The sequence below is a fragment of the Vicugna pacos genome, chromosome 8 (genome assembly GCF_048564905.1).
Source record: "Vicugna pacos chromosome 8, VicPac4, whole genome shotgun sequence".
In the NCBI taxonomy this organism is placed as follows: Eukaryota; Metazoa; Chordata; class Mammalia; order Artiodactyla; family Camelidae; genus Vicugna; species Vicugna pacos.
The window spans coordinates 74,186,244-74,201,580 of record NC_132994.1 but is presented as its reverse complement, the minus strand read 5'-3'; the positions used below and the strand labels follow the sequence as shown (position 1 = coordinate 74,201,580).

At 38.7% G+C, this 15,337-nt stretch overlaps 1 protein-coding gene across 4 annotated transcripts in view; it reads right to left on the bottom strand.

The window, feature by feature from the left end:
- PACRG (parkin coregulated) overlaps nucleotides 1-15,337 on the bottom strand; it is a 438,725-nt gene that overhangs the window by 144,819 nt on the left and 278,569 nt on the right. The gene's annotated exons all lie outside the window — the stretch shown is intronic.

Genomic DNA, 15,337 nt, shown 5'->3' with positions numbered 1-15,337 from the left:
GAATGGCGGGTGACCCATCAGGGCACCTCATTAGAACAAAAGACGCTCCTATCATTCAGAAAATGACAAGGGTTTTAGCAGCTCTACGTCAGGAACTGGGGGTAGAGACCTATATAAACATATTATTTCAGACCTATATATACATTTATTATTATTTCACAGGGGTAATTGATAACTACTGATGATTTTCAAGTAAGGGAGAAATATGATAAGAGCTGGGTTTTAGGGCAGTTAGCCACTCTGAACATAGGAGGTGGGCAAGGTTGGTCAGTAGACTTTTAGAGAAAATTTTGTAGTGGGATTAGAGAAGATGAATGCAGGAGACAATGGATAGAATTGCCATATGCATCATAAATTGGTGGGAAGTGCTCTATTCCTTATTAGATTCTTCTCTGAGTCTCAGTTTACTCATCTTTAAATTGGGAATGTCAATCCTGATCATATCCTGAAGTAGTCATGGGGATTAAATAAGTTCAGTCAAAACAAACAGACTACTAATATCCAATAAAATGCTCAATTTTTATCTTTCTATATTTAAGAAGTAAACATACAAATGTGTTTTTTTGTAATATATTAAATAATGCATCCATTTGTAATGATCACAGTCCTTCCTTTTATTTGAATCTTAAACACTCTTAAAATTCTATGCATTGAACTGTGTTGAGTTCAGTGTGTGAACTCACATCAGTCAGACATGGATGCTAATCCTAAGGCTAACAAAGAAAGACAAGACATTCTCAAGTAACGACTGTGGGAGTTTAGATGGAGTTTCACAAGGGATGTTCAGCTAACTGCAGAGGATATTCACAAGGTAATTACATTCCATGGGCCGACAGGATGGAAGGGGGATGAGCAATTTAGAGGCACAGAGAAAGGAGAGTTAACTCCCATACACTGCAGTTTGACCATGTGCATGGTGGCATAATATTGTCTACATTTTCAGAAAAATATTGTGAAAATGAATGGGATATTATCTCCAAAGGAATTAGAGATGTTTGGAAAAAAGCCACTATGAGAAAATTGTGAGTGTATCATTTCTGAAAAGGCATTTTCAAAACAGGTTAGTTTCATAACGAAAAATAGAAGAACAGATTTGTCTTAAAAGATGTTTTCCGGCCCTTGTAGAATGAGGTTGAATACCTTATGTGAATGGAAACCCTTCAAGATTGCTATTATGAAGAGCTGATAGAGAGAGATGAGTGAGCTGCAGCTGAGTCACCTGTGGCAAGGAGAGAAGGGGGTCTAGCAAGATGGAGCAAAAACATAGTGTACAATACTGTCAGGGTTTTCTAGAAAAAAGTAAAGATTTTCCTTTCCTTCAGACAATATGTTACACATATGGCAAGTTTCTTAGCTTGATAAACATCTACAAGTAGATAACTTTGAGACAGATGGTAGTTTCAGGACTTTGCCTTATTAATTTCCATGCCATTAGACTGAATAATTCACAATTCAGATGATCGACTCCAAAACTTTCTGTTTTGGAAAATCAACAGAATGCATCAGGGTAAGTGACTAAGGGTAGTACTGAAAATAGCTCGGTTGCTTTTGGTAACTGATTATCCTGCTGTGAGGGGGACGTGAGGGTAAAGACCAAGTCTTGGGTCTCCAAAAATGGAGACCAGGCCAGAGATGGCATCTCCTGGTCGCTAGTGGGCGCTACACACATGGACTTGTGAGAGGAAGAGAGGAGCAAGTTGAGATTGGTGATCTGCTATGTAGGATTTTTCTACTTCACAGAAATGTCAGAGTATTTTAGCATGTCAGGGAATTAAACGGAAGGCAGAAGAAAACAGTAGGAGGGAAAGCAGTAACAAGTTACTGTTATTTATGCATAAATGAAATTCAGTAATTTAAAAGTTTTCACTAGCAGAGAACTAACACACATTAAAAGGGTAACATTAATGAGTGAAGATAGAGTGCAAGCTGCCCCCGCCCCCATCTTGCCCTGCAGGACCAGCTCTCCCGTCTCCTCTCCGGTGGGTGTCAGTGTCCTCTCTGCACAGTGCCTGAGGCCTGGCCAGGGACTTCTGCTAGAGCAGGCTCTAACAGAAAATGGAATTCAACACCAAACTGCCATGCCCTTCACTCCACTCAGTTTCTTTATACATCTTACACAAGCACATTGAGACTCTTCTTGGGAGCACAGGTTTGGAAGATGGATGAATAATTCAAGGAAAGGTTTCAATCTGGGCAGTGTGGCCACTCTGTATTCTCTGCATGGGGCCGTCCTATGCACTGGAGGGTGTCCAGCCCCATGCCAATACTCTCCCCCAACCCTCATTTGAAGCAACCAAAAGTGTCTCCAGATATTTTTAAGTGTCCCCTGGAAAGGAAAATCTTTCCCAGTTGAAAACCAGCACTCTAGATAGGACAGGAAAAGGTAATTGAATGATTGCTACTTCTGGATCCAAGGGAGTATAGTGGTATTTGTAACTGATGGAAGATGTAGACAGAAAATGCAGACTGCATTGCTAAGATTTGTTCCACCAAACAACAACAAATAATGCTGGTGCAGTTCCTGGCATCACAGCAAATGCTAATGTCACAATAAGTTCAAGAACCCTGTACTGAAGGGACACTCAAACCGCTGATGCAGTTGCAGCTGGCATCACAGGAATACGGACTTCAATTTACAAACCATTTCATACATATTACAATGTCAGAAAGGCATTAACCCTACTTATGGTTTGGAAACCATGAAGCAATACCCTTCTGTTCCAGGATCCCACTAGGATACACCATTGCATTTAATCATCTTATCTCTTTTAATTAGTTACTATGTTAAGTTACAATAATAAATTTCTGATATTGAACCAGACATCCATTCCAAAGATAACCCTACTTGATCATGATGTATTTTTTTGACTTGACAGTATATTATTTATATTTTTGCATTTATGTTCATCCATAGAGACTGGTCTATACTTTTCTTTCTGGGACTAACTTCTCTAGTTTCTCTATCAAGAGTTATTCTATCTTTTTCCTTGATTCCCTCTTTTTCAGTTCTCTGGAATGGTTTATATGAGAGAAAGGAATAATCTGAAGATTTGGAAAAAGTTGACTATATTATGAGCTAGTTATGTTTTATTTTTTTCTCTTTTGGGAGAGCACCTTTTGATTACTTATTGCTTCTTTAGAATGTTTATTGGTTGATCAGGGTTTTTATTTTTTCTTGAGTGATATGATAATTTACATTTTTCTAATAGATTGTTTCTTTCAGTTAAGTTTCAAATCATTAGCATAAATTTGTTGAGATTTTAATATTCTTCATGGTCAATTTTGTTAATGTTCTATGAGTACTAGAAAAGAATGTATATTCTCTGTCTACTGGGTGCAAAGCTCTGATCTAGACATCAAAACTCACCTGTTAATTGTGTTGTTTAAAATCACCTAATAATTTTTTTGTCTATTTGATCTATTAGTTTGTTAGAAGTATGACCTCCACTTCATGGATTTGTCAAATTCTCTTGTATTCTGTTAACTTCATCAACTCTGACCACGATGGCGCTGTACCGCAAGAGGAGAGAATTCAAGGAAGTCAGATCTGGGCTCAAAGACTAGATTAACATCTTATCTCCTTAGACAAGAAATAGAATAGAAATACTGGGCAGGGGATGGGCCAGAAGCTGCAGGCCTCCTGACATTCCATTCACAGAGCGGGCAGTGGTGGCTGAACGCTGTGTTTGTGGGAGAAAGAAGAATTACAAAAATCTCTCAGCAAGATGGAGATTAGGATGGGCTTAACACTCAGAGTTAGAGGCTGGACTGGAGCCTTCCATTACTAGAAACATAAATAAACAAAATCTACTGCCTGGTGCTGACTTCCTTGAATTCTCTTCCCTGATGGTTTATCCATCAGTGCTATGTGCTTGGCTCCTAGCAGGCCTTTGTGTGCAGCAGGGTGGAGGCGTACAGCGCCACCGTGGTCAGAGTTGATGAAGCATTCCAGCAGCAGTACTGACGGTACCCAGAGGGAGTGACTAGCACAGACTGGTTTGGTTGGGGAAGCCTTCAAGGAGAGGATAGAACTGAGCTGGTCCTGGCAGGACAGACCACATTTGGACAACGCGGAGGAAGGAGTCAAGTGTTGCAGACAGGAGCAACAAACAATAGAGGAGCAAAGAGGAGAGACAGACTAAACTTAGGGACTAGTTAGCAAACAAATCTGGTTAGAATAGAAGATCTGTGAAGAAATTAGTAAAAGGCAAAGTTAGGAAAATTGTTGGGGCCAGATGCTGGACACACTGGGTTTCCGACTCAGTTTTATACTAAAAGTGATGGAAAGATATTGAATTTTTTTGTATATAGAAACAGAATGGCTATTACTGATTTAAAGTTTATTTTTGCCAACCACTGGGCTAAGTGCTTTACACAAATTATCTCATATGAGCCTCAAGCAATCTTATGAAATAGACTCTGTTATTATATACATTTGATAGATTAAAAAATTGGATTTAGACAGATTAAACAGTTTGCCTGAAATCACATAGATAGTGGAGCAAGCTGAACAAGGGTCTGAAAGATATCAAGTTCCTAATTCCTGGAACCTGTAAGTGTTACCTTGTAAAGAAAAAGTCTTTGCAAATGTGATTAAGTTAAGAACGGTTAAATGGGAGGTTATCCTGGATTACACAGTAGGCCTTAAATTCAATCACAAGTGTCCTTATAAGAGAGAAGCAGATGAGAGACTTAGTACACACCGAAGAGCAGGAGGCGATGTGAAGACAGAGGCAGAGACTGGGGGCGGGGGTGCAGCCCCAGCAAAGGAATGCCACAGCCGCCCGAAGCGGGGGGGGGGGGGGTGGGGGGGGGGGACACGGACGGACTTCCCCGAGAGCCTTCCCTGCGACACCCTGCCTTCAGCCCAGTGAAACTGCCGGTGGACAGCTGTGCTCCAGAGCCGTGAGGGAACACACTCCGCTGGCTAAGCCACCAGGCTGGTGGCTGTTTGTGTGCAGCCACAGGATGGTCATGCAGGCAGTTTGACACAGAGTCAGAATATTACCTGCCATTGTAACTCTAGACTCATATTTTCATCAGTACTCTAGGGAAAAAACACTGATTTTGGATGATTACTTTAGAAACGAGTCATAGAACTGAACAAACCAGACAAAGCTAGACCTGGGAGATCATTTAGGAGGCTACAACAGTCACCTGAGTACAACCAAGTTTTTGAATTGTAACTAATGTTTCCACTAAATTTTTATTCATTGGTACGATTAACAGGTGGGGATAAAGAATAAATGTTCTAGTGCAAATTACCTTCCCAGAGGATTGCTTATCATAGTGATAACTTAAATGGTTTCTTTGGCTCGAGTTGTCAGATAGTCATCCATGGTGGTAAATGGATATTTTTCATTTATCTCTCAGAAGCCCATTTGTGGCCCCTGTTCTGGTTCTCAGGTTAGGAAAACTTTCAAATCTAAACTGAGGTGTTAAACAGGAAAATACTTAAATTTCTTTATAATTCAAGTAAGCATCATTCACAGTTTGTAACTTGTAATTATAAAAACGTTACTGTCAAATTGAGGGCAGGTTCGCAGTTTGCTTTAAGTGTGCGGTGTTTGGCACTCAGATGTGCTAATTCCCGTGGCCTCCTGACAAGCTCTCTGTCTTCATCCACTCAGCCATTCTGGGCATGGGGCTGCTGTGTCAGGCCTTGAGGCAGGGAGACCTGGGTTCCAAGACTGGAAGAGCCATTTTAGCTGCACTACAGTTTCCTCACCTATCAAATGGCAAAATATCATGCCTCTTTCAAGGTCATGTTGAGAAGTATGTGATTGTTGGCACCATGTCCAGGTACCAAGTGCGGTAGGGCCCTGGGGCCAGGAGCCAGGCACCTGGGTTTGCATCCAACCTCTGTCATTTACCACCAGTGTGACTCTGATCAGTTTCTCTATCTGCAAAATATTTTCCTTCTTCTTAGGTCTGTTGTGAGGATTAAATGAGTTGACTCTCATATAAAGCGTCTGGCACTAGGGGAGCACTTTATGACTGGCTATTATTGTTGGTGTTGTTTATAGCAGGCTGGGTGGAGGCCAACACCTGACCTAGAGCACAACTTTAGACCCTGTATCTAGAGAAGGCACTATGATTTTCCTGGGAGTCGAGGGTGTGAGAAGCATGGAGTGAAGGGATCGGAGAGCTCTCTCTGGTGCTGGGGTGTCCATTCCCTTTGTCACATGTGGAATCTTGGGGTTGTTCTTTGAATCAGTGGGATTTTTCTGAGGATCTTGGTGGGTTAATTCAACACTGCCTGGAAATAAGACAGAATCTTTGTTGTGTTCAGAATGCTGGGGAACCAAGTGCCTCTGACGACTAGTGAGCAAACAGTAAAGCAGAACAGGAAGGTGCAGTTTGAGGAACGTACTCAAGAGGAGGAAGTATGGCCAGTGCACATGTTGTAGGTCATGGATAGTGATGAAATTTTAATTCGTCTCCAAAAATCTGTGTGGTGTTGCAAAGAATGGGGAGACGCACAGACAAGCCGTAGGCAGATACCGCAAAAGGGAGCTCGTGAAGCCACCGATTCCAGTGGGGACGACACGCAATCTCCTCTCACACTTCAAGGCTGCTGCTGGTTTCAAAGCTGTCCTGAAGGCTCTTTGCTTATTTTTTCTCTCTCAAAATAGTACAAGTGAAAGAAATGCCCTCCTCTTGTATTTGAAAACATGCCCACAAACAGGGGTCCTGTTTCCAACTATGCATTTTCTCACAGTGATGTGATCAAAGTCTTTATATTTGAGGCTCTCTATGGTGGTGTTATTTATAGAACTCTTATTATTATAAAATTATTCACTTTTATTATTGTAAAGTATCATACTTTGAATATTATAGAATATTTTATTATAAAATAAAATCTAAGTGATACATTTAATTATTTAGAATGCATTTTAAATGAAACAAACAAGACCATTTCCAATCTATTCAAGATATCTTAATTCATCACATACGATTCTCTTCAAAAAATATTTCACTGAATAAATTATCCAAAATCAAGTGCACAGTTGGCATAAAATAGATTTTGCATTAGTTTATTCAGTCATCCCTAAATTGGCAAAAAATCAAGGTATATTAACACAGTTTCAGTTATAAATATATAAACCTAGATTATGTTATAAAAGAAATCTAAGGATTGTAGTAAACAGCAAAGTATTTTTAAAAAATGAACTCTAAACTAAATAGAGCTGTGCAAAACCTTTATGGAAAAAAATTTAAAACATGAATGAAATACAAAATGAACTAAGTAATAGAAATATGTAATTTGTTTGTGAATGGAAAAATTCAATCATTTAAACATGTCACTTTCCCACAAATTAATCTATAATGAATCCAAAGCAATTCTGAAAAGTAATCTCAGCAAGGTTTTCCATAGATCCTGACAAGATGATTCTCAGCAGCAGAGTGGAGACTGGATCAGATAGTTCTGAAGAAGTAGGTGGAGGGCACATGAACACAAGAGAGGCAGGAAACACGCATGCAGAAAGAGAAGCTGCCTATGTGATCGCGGCCACAGAACAAATCAGTGGGTCAGGGATGGAGCACTCGGTAAATGATATTGGCAAATCACATTCCTATGTCAAGCCATTCAAAACTTTTGAAATGGATTAAAGATTAAAAGGTGAAAAACAAAACTTTGACTCTTCAGAAAAAATATACAAGTGTGTATCTATGAACTCAGGGAAGACTTGTCTTCATCAAGGTCAAAACCCTCAAATCACAAAGAAAGGATTCATGAATCTGATTATATTAAAGTTACACTCTTAGTTTTGCAAAAGAGCTCATGAATAAGGTTGAAAATTAAATGAAGTCTGGAAGTACACATAACCAGGGAGCAGTATTCATAATAAATAAAACACAACAAATTGATGATAATATACAACTGAAGGAAAAAAATGAGCAAAGCATTTAAATAGGCAATTCATAGAAGAGAAATTTGATGAGCTAATATGAGAAAAGATGCTCAGCTTCAGTTATCATTAAAGAAATAAAATTAAAAAATACCATCTTACACCCATTTGTTTAGCAAAAATTAGAGTTTGACGTTTCAAGTGTCAGCCTGCATGTGGAGGGACACTTCTCTGCTATAAATGAGCATGTAAGTTGCACAGCCTCTGGCAGTATTTAGAAGAGTGAAAGATGCTCACAGCTTCGAAGCCAACTTGTGGCTATGCACCCGAAAGATCTCCAGGTTATGTATACCAAGAGAAATGTGGAAGATTTCCTAAACCATTGCTTAAAAAAAAAAAGTTGGAAACATTTGCCCAACAATCAACAAAATGGATAAATTGGGGTATATCTATGCAATATACAGTCTTCAGTAATTGAAATAAATTAACTAGAATCACACGTAGCAGACAGATCTCAAAATAACGATGCATGAGAAAGTACACTGCAGAATGACATGTACCCTAGTATGCCGTGTATATGAAATGTGAAAACATGAAAAGTGTACTATTTATGGTATGGATGTGTGTACTGGTAAATACTGATTTTAGAAAACCTCTGAAAAGAGAGGAGGAGTAATGTAATTAGAGGAGGGGTCCCCAGAGGGTGTCGCTGTTATATAAAATGATCTTCCCCTTAAAAATATTGTGCAGTAAACATGAAAAACTGTAAAGATTTGATAAAAGTGATTGATGGGTACATAGGTATTCATTTCCAGTCTATGTTTTTCTGGATACTTGAAGTATGAAAAAACAAACACGAATCCACTGTTACTATTAGATAGTAATGTAATAGGAAAACCAATGCTATGCTGCAATTCTAGGAATTAAAGGATCCCCTCCCCCATTCATTTCAGATTTTTTGACCTTAAGATGCACCTTACAATCAAGATGTACATTAATGGAGTATTTTCCCCCCTTAAATGTCTAACAATTCTTGGTGCTTTGACAGTAGTGTTGGCCTATGTTATCACTGATCTCAATCTCTGTGTTCTTGAGTATAGAAATGAATTTATGAATCAGGTAATTTGACTGCTTTAAGCTATCAGTTCATTTTTCCAAGAGCAATAAAGGGAAATCTTTCTCCACAGCAGGGCTGGTTCCTTGGGTGTGCATCCTGTGAAGCTGCACAGGCCCACATGCTCAGAAGGGCCCGGTGCTTGGTTTAACGCTCTGCTGTAGTCGTCTTTAAACTCTTAATAACATTATCTTTGAATCTGTGCTCTGTGATTGAAGTGATGGGCCAATGGAGCATGTGCATGTGCAGAGGAGACACGAGGAAAATGTGTCCTCTTGCCCCAGTCTCAGCATTTGTTGTGCCCAGTGGAAATGGAATTCTGGTGGACTCACGACGTGTGGGGGTCAAGGTAAGCGTTACACCTAAGACTGAATGAGCAGGGGCACTTACAGCCCTGAGAGGCCATACCTTCTGTTTGAGCTGGAACTTTCTTGGAACGCAGAGAAAAGGCAATGGCATTCTAAGACATAAGTAACCGAAGAATCCTAGCATATTCTTCCTTACTCCTGTTACTTCTCTGTGTTAATCAGCAGCTTAAGCTGAAAATGATAACATAGAAAAGGGAGAGACGGGGGACCCATGCTGCCTTTTCTTTTCAGTCTTTCCATACTCATCACTCCGCTGAAGGTAGAATATTGGCAGAATATATATGTGACAAGAAGTGAAATAAAATCAGTTCATTTAGTGCAACATTGCCACTGTTCTTGCAAAAACAAAACACACATATGCATGTATGAGCTACGGAATACAAATCGTGTAATTTCAGTGATTTCACATATAAGTTAGATCTCCTTATGTTTGCATTTAACATTGGAATTGAAAAATATAAAGATGAATTATAAAATTCATGCTAATAATTTACAGTTTTAATTTTTCTTTAATTAGAATACCATTACTGGGCAAATTAAAAAAACACCATGACAAACTGAGAGAGAGAGAAAAATGTCATGGAAAAAAGGAAAAAAAACCTTTATATTTTAGCTAACAGCACTTTTTCCTACTTTTGAAACAGGGAGTTCCATAGTATCATTTTCACTGGGCCCCCAAAATTATGTAGCCAGCCCTACTGTAAAGGCAAATTTTTTTTTAAATGTAAAGGCAAATTTTATAGCATCATGCTGCCAGTGGTAGAGTCTCAGTGGATAAGCATGAGGAGGAACATGTCTCCTAGAACAGAAGGAAGCAGGTACCAAAGCTGGACAGGAGGCTCCTCCCCAGGGCTGTTCTAATCACATATTTCCTCTAGATGATCTACTTTTGTTTTAGAAGCAAACATAAATCAGACTTCCTTTGCTTGGGAGTTATACACACACACACACACACACACACACACACACACACACACACAGTTAATTCTTTATCATCATCCAAAGTAAACATGGTGTGCAGATCTTTCTTGTTGCAGAGACTGATAGTTGTTCTAAAATCCATTTCCTCTTGTTCGTCAGTGCTCAATGGACTACATTTCCCAGAGTCCTGTGCAATAAGGTGTGGTCATGTGAGTTCTAGTGAATGGGCATGAGTGTAAGTGATATGTGCCATGCCCAGAGCTGGCCTGTTAAACCCTCTTGTTCACCTTTTACTTCTTCCAGATGACTAGGATCATGAGGCTACAAAGAGAAAATGCAGGTGGCTAACAGGCACAAGACAAGATACTCAACATGGCTAATCACCAGGGAAATGCAAATCAAAACCACAATGAGATATCACCTTACATCTGTCAGAATGGCCATCGTGAAAAAGAACACAAATAACAAATGCTGACAAGAATGTAGAGAAAAGTGAACCATCATATGCTGTTGGTGGGAATGTGGAAAACAGTACAGAGATTTCTAAACAAACTAAAAATAGAACTACCATATGACCCAGAATTTCTACTCCTACAATACATATATCTGAAAAAAATCAACAAAAACACTAATTCAAAAAATACCTGCACCTCAATGTTCATAGCAGCATTGTTTATAATTGATAAGATATGGAAACAACATAAGCGGTCATCAACAGATGACTGGATAAAGAAGATGTGGTGTGTACACACACACACACACACACACACACACACACACACACTGGAGTACTACTCAGCCATAAAAAAGAATGAAATTTTGCCATTGCAACAACGTGGATGGAATTAAAGGGTATTATGTTAAGTGAAATAAGTCAGACAGAGAAAGAAATACTGTACAATATTACTTATATATGGAATCTAAAAAACACAACAAACTAGTGAATATAACAAAAAAGACTCACAAAGGTAGAGAACAAAATAGTGATTACCAATGGGGAGAGGGAAGGGTAGGGGATTGAGAAGTACAAACTATTAGGTCTAAAATAAGCTACAAGGATATAATGTACAACACTGAGAATATAGTCAATATTTTATGACAACTATAAATGGAGTATAACCTTTAAAAATTAGGAATCACTATATTTTACACCTGTAACTTACATAATATTGTACAGCAACTGTAGTTCAATTTAAAAAAATACTAAAAAAAAAAGAGAATGTGACAAAGCCACCATTAGGCTTTGCAACTGCATGGACCAGAGTCCTCCTCTTCTCCCCATTTCATCTGAACTTGACCAGCACTGTCCTCTTAACCTGAAAAATAAACATTCTATTTCTTTAGCCACTGAAATTTAGGGGTGTAACTTTAGCATAGCCTAGCTTAACCTAACTGACACACTTAATGTGAACATCATATAGACAAATGCAGCCAACAAAAATTACCTGGAAATTACCTTCCCTAATCCCTTTACCTTTCGTCTTCACTAATCCTAGGGAACAATTTTTAAAATCGTATTTTCCTAGTGTACATCCAATTGATATTATTTGAATTGTACTTGGAAATAAAGCTTTTGCCCCAAAATTAATGTTAAACACAATTAAGAGTTATTTAGGGGTTTTTCTTCCGTACTTAATAAATGCCATTAAGAGCCCAGAAGTAATTTATCAGTTGAGTATCGTTCCTGCCAAGGAGATGTTGGAGTGGGTGGTGACAGAAGTCCCAGGTTCTCCTCCCGGATATGCTGATCACTTGTAAATTTCAATGTCTAGCTTTTGTCTCGAAGAGGGCACTGCCATCAGCTTTGCTGGATTATCATAAGGCTGTATTAACCTCAGGGCACATGCAAACTGCTTAGTAAATCTTACAGGAAAAGTAATATAGAAAGAATAATATTCTAGTTGTTTTACTTTAAATAGAAGTTGGGAATCAAAAGGGAAATTTGTTCTCATCGCTTTATAAATAGTGATTCTTAGTATTCAGATTCTTTTCCTTTTCCTTGCAAGAGACCATTTTATTATACTAAGATGGGAGGTTTGTTCCATTGTTTGAGTAGCTGATTCGTTAAATTTATTGATAAGCACATTCAAAGGTTTGCCATTAAAATAACCATTCTAAAACAAAATATATCTTTATTAGACTTCTAGTAAGTGGCATAAATAAAACCAGACATACTTGTGAAAATAAATTAAATATATTTTATCTTAAATAAAATAAATCTTATTTTTAAATCCATAGAGATTTAACTTATTAGTAGTTTAAAATAAATATTCTGTAAAATAATATTATAATGTATTACTTATATTTAACTAGACAAACCAAATCATGTCTTTCTGAAATAACACTATATGCAGTAAAAGTTGCATGTAAATGACCGAGCAGTAATCTGAATATGAGCTGTGTTTTCTGTATCTGTGTTTTGGGTCATTTAAGATACAGCTGACACAAAATATTAAAAGAATAATTAAACAAAATATTGAACAAGTTTATTGAGCACATACCATGGGCAAAGTATTGTGGTGGGGTTATGTAAAGGGATAAAAAGACTTTCAAAAAAATGAGAACTTTATATCACACCTGTGTGGAATTTTACACTCCTAATGACACACTCACATGTCCTGTCTTCCCCCAACACTTCTGTGAGCGAGCTAGCCTCACCTCACAATGAGGACACAGCATTCAGCACCCACTCTATTAGTTTTCTAAGGGTGCTGTAAAAAAGTACCATGAACCTGGTGACTTAAAACAACAAACATTTATTGTCTCAGTCCAAAATCTCTGCAGTATCTAACGGAATAATCTGTTTTGTGCCTCTCTCCAAATTCTGGGGTTGCAAGCAGTCCTCAGTTTGTAGAAGCATCACTCTAATGTCTGCCTCCATCTTCACAGGGGGCTCTTCCTTCCGGATGTGGCTGTTTCTGTGTCTTCTCCTCTTCTCAAAAGGATACCTGTCACATTGCATTAAGGACCCACCCTACACCAATTACCCTAATTATGTCTGCACAACTCTGTTTCCAAATAAGGTCATATTCTGAGCTTCCAGGAAAGATACAAAATTTGGGGGACACTATTCAACCTAGTATTTCACCTACAACATTTCTGTCTGAGTGAAGCTTCTTTATGGCTCTCCATCCAGGGCAGAACAGAATTCTAGGCCCAGGACCCACTGTGCTCAAAGGCGAGGCAGAAGTGCTTGCTCAGTGTAGTTGAGCTTGGCTCAGGGGGGTGGAGGGTGAGGACACAGTTGTGAGGGGCGGGGACCAGTGGTGGGAGAGGATGCTAGAATGGCAAATGTGACTTGAGTGGGGCAAACTTTGTGAACCACCTAATAAAGTTTTGACATTATTGCAAGGGGGTCATTGAAGGTTTTGATGGAAAAATGGTGAAGGTGGTGGGGTCTGTAAGATACTGGTTAGGAGCTGGTTAAGATGGTTGAAATTAGTGGCAAGCATTTGAAATAGAGTGTTAGAAGAGACAGTGAGAAAGAAAAGAAAGAAGATTGACATAGGAAAGAAAAAATGGGCAGAAACTAGCTATTGACAATCTTAAGGTGAAGGGAGGAGGAAAAACAAAGGGAAACACACAGACGTTGGGCCCAGAAGACCAGAGAAAGTGAGAGCTCTCCTGACAGACAGGTGAACGTGGCATAAAGTCCAATTTTGTCTGTTTACTTTCTTTGGCTTCCCTCAACCCACATGAGTTGCTAAGTACAACAACCCTTCATCCCAATGAGATATACGTAATCAAGACATGCAGAGAACCAAGTAACTCTGTGGTTATAAAACTATACAACTCCATTATTTTCATTGTCCTTTGACTCCTTACCTAAGGCACTGTTATTTTGTCTTTTGCGTTTCTCCTTTTAATTCTTTTGTTCCTCTAGTTCCCTAGGAGCTGTTAAGAGACTCTAGATGTATATTCTTTCTTCAGAAGATGACGCTTATTCCAGAGTGGTGATGATCCTTTCATCTTTTTCTTTGTCTCTTAATTTACTAGAATAATCTATCCCTTCTTGACTATTTTTTTTAACAAGCACTTATATAGCATTTACTATTTGCCAAGCACTGTTCTAAGCATCATATAGTATAAACGCAATTTAATTTTCATAAGCAAAACTATGTGGTAGGTACTGTCACCCACATTTCGTGGATGAGGAAACTGAGGTGCAGTGAGGTTGGAGAAACTTGACCACAGGTAAGTGGCAGAGTCTGCGCTCCTCACCACGGCCATGCTGCCTTGTGGCAGTAGGAAGACCAAGGTTGCTGACCAGGACAGCATTTGTTTATCTCTAAGACCTGGCAGTCACTGGACACAGAGCGCAGTGTAACCTCTAATCCTAAGAAAACAAGAAATAGTCACAATTTTGAAATGCAGCTACTATTTACAGTGAATACATGTCAAGAATAGAATTATTTCTGGTGAGATATGGGACTGGTAAACTTTTGGTCTGGGGATGAGGGCTGCAGTTTCACAGCTGTGTCTCTCACGGGCTCACCTTTGGCCCAGTGGCACAGACATGCCATCTCTTGGCTGCAGTCACAATAAGCCTGGACACATACAGATGACAATTTCCTATGATGAGACTAAATCTGATTCCAAAATTTTTAACATTATGATCTCAAAGTAGTGGTCCTCAAATTCAGGCGTGCATAAAAATCACTTGCAGAATTTGTTACAGTGTAAATTTCAGACCCTTGGCCTCACTTCCCCCCAGATTCTTGTTCAAGGAATGTGTTAAGTCCTGGGGTGCTCCGCTCTTAAACAAGCGTGATGATTCTCAAGATGTTTGTCCAAGGGATGGTTTAAGAAACACCATTAGAGCCTGAGGTACTGGTACCATCCATAAGTTTAGGTATTTTCCTCAATATTTTGAATTATTTTTAGAATATTTAGAATTATCTTATCTCTAATGTTTAAGACATATCATCTAAGTTTCTGCTAAAATAACAGATGGTATTAGAGATCTATCAAATTTTATTAGTGAGGTTTGAAAATTGTAAGTTCTTTAAAACGTACTTAAAGGTTGATTACTTCTGGAAACTTGATGACACGGACAAAAACAACTTTCCATGAGGTAAATG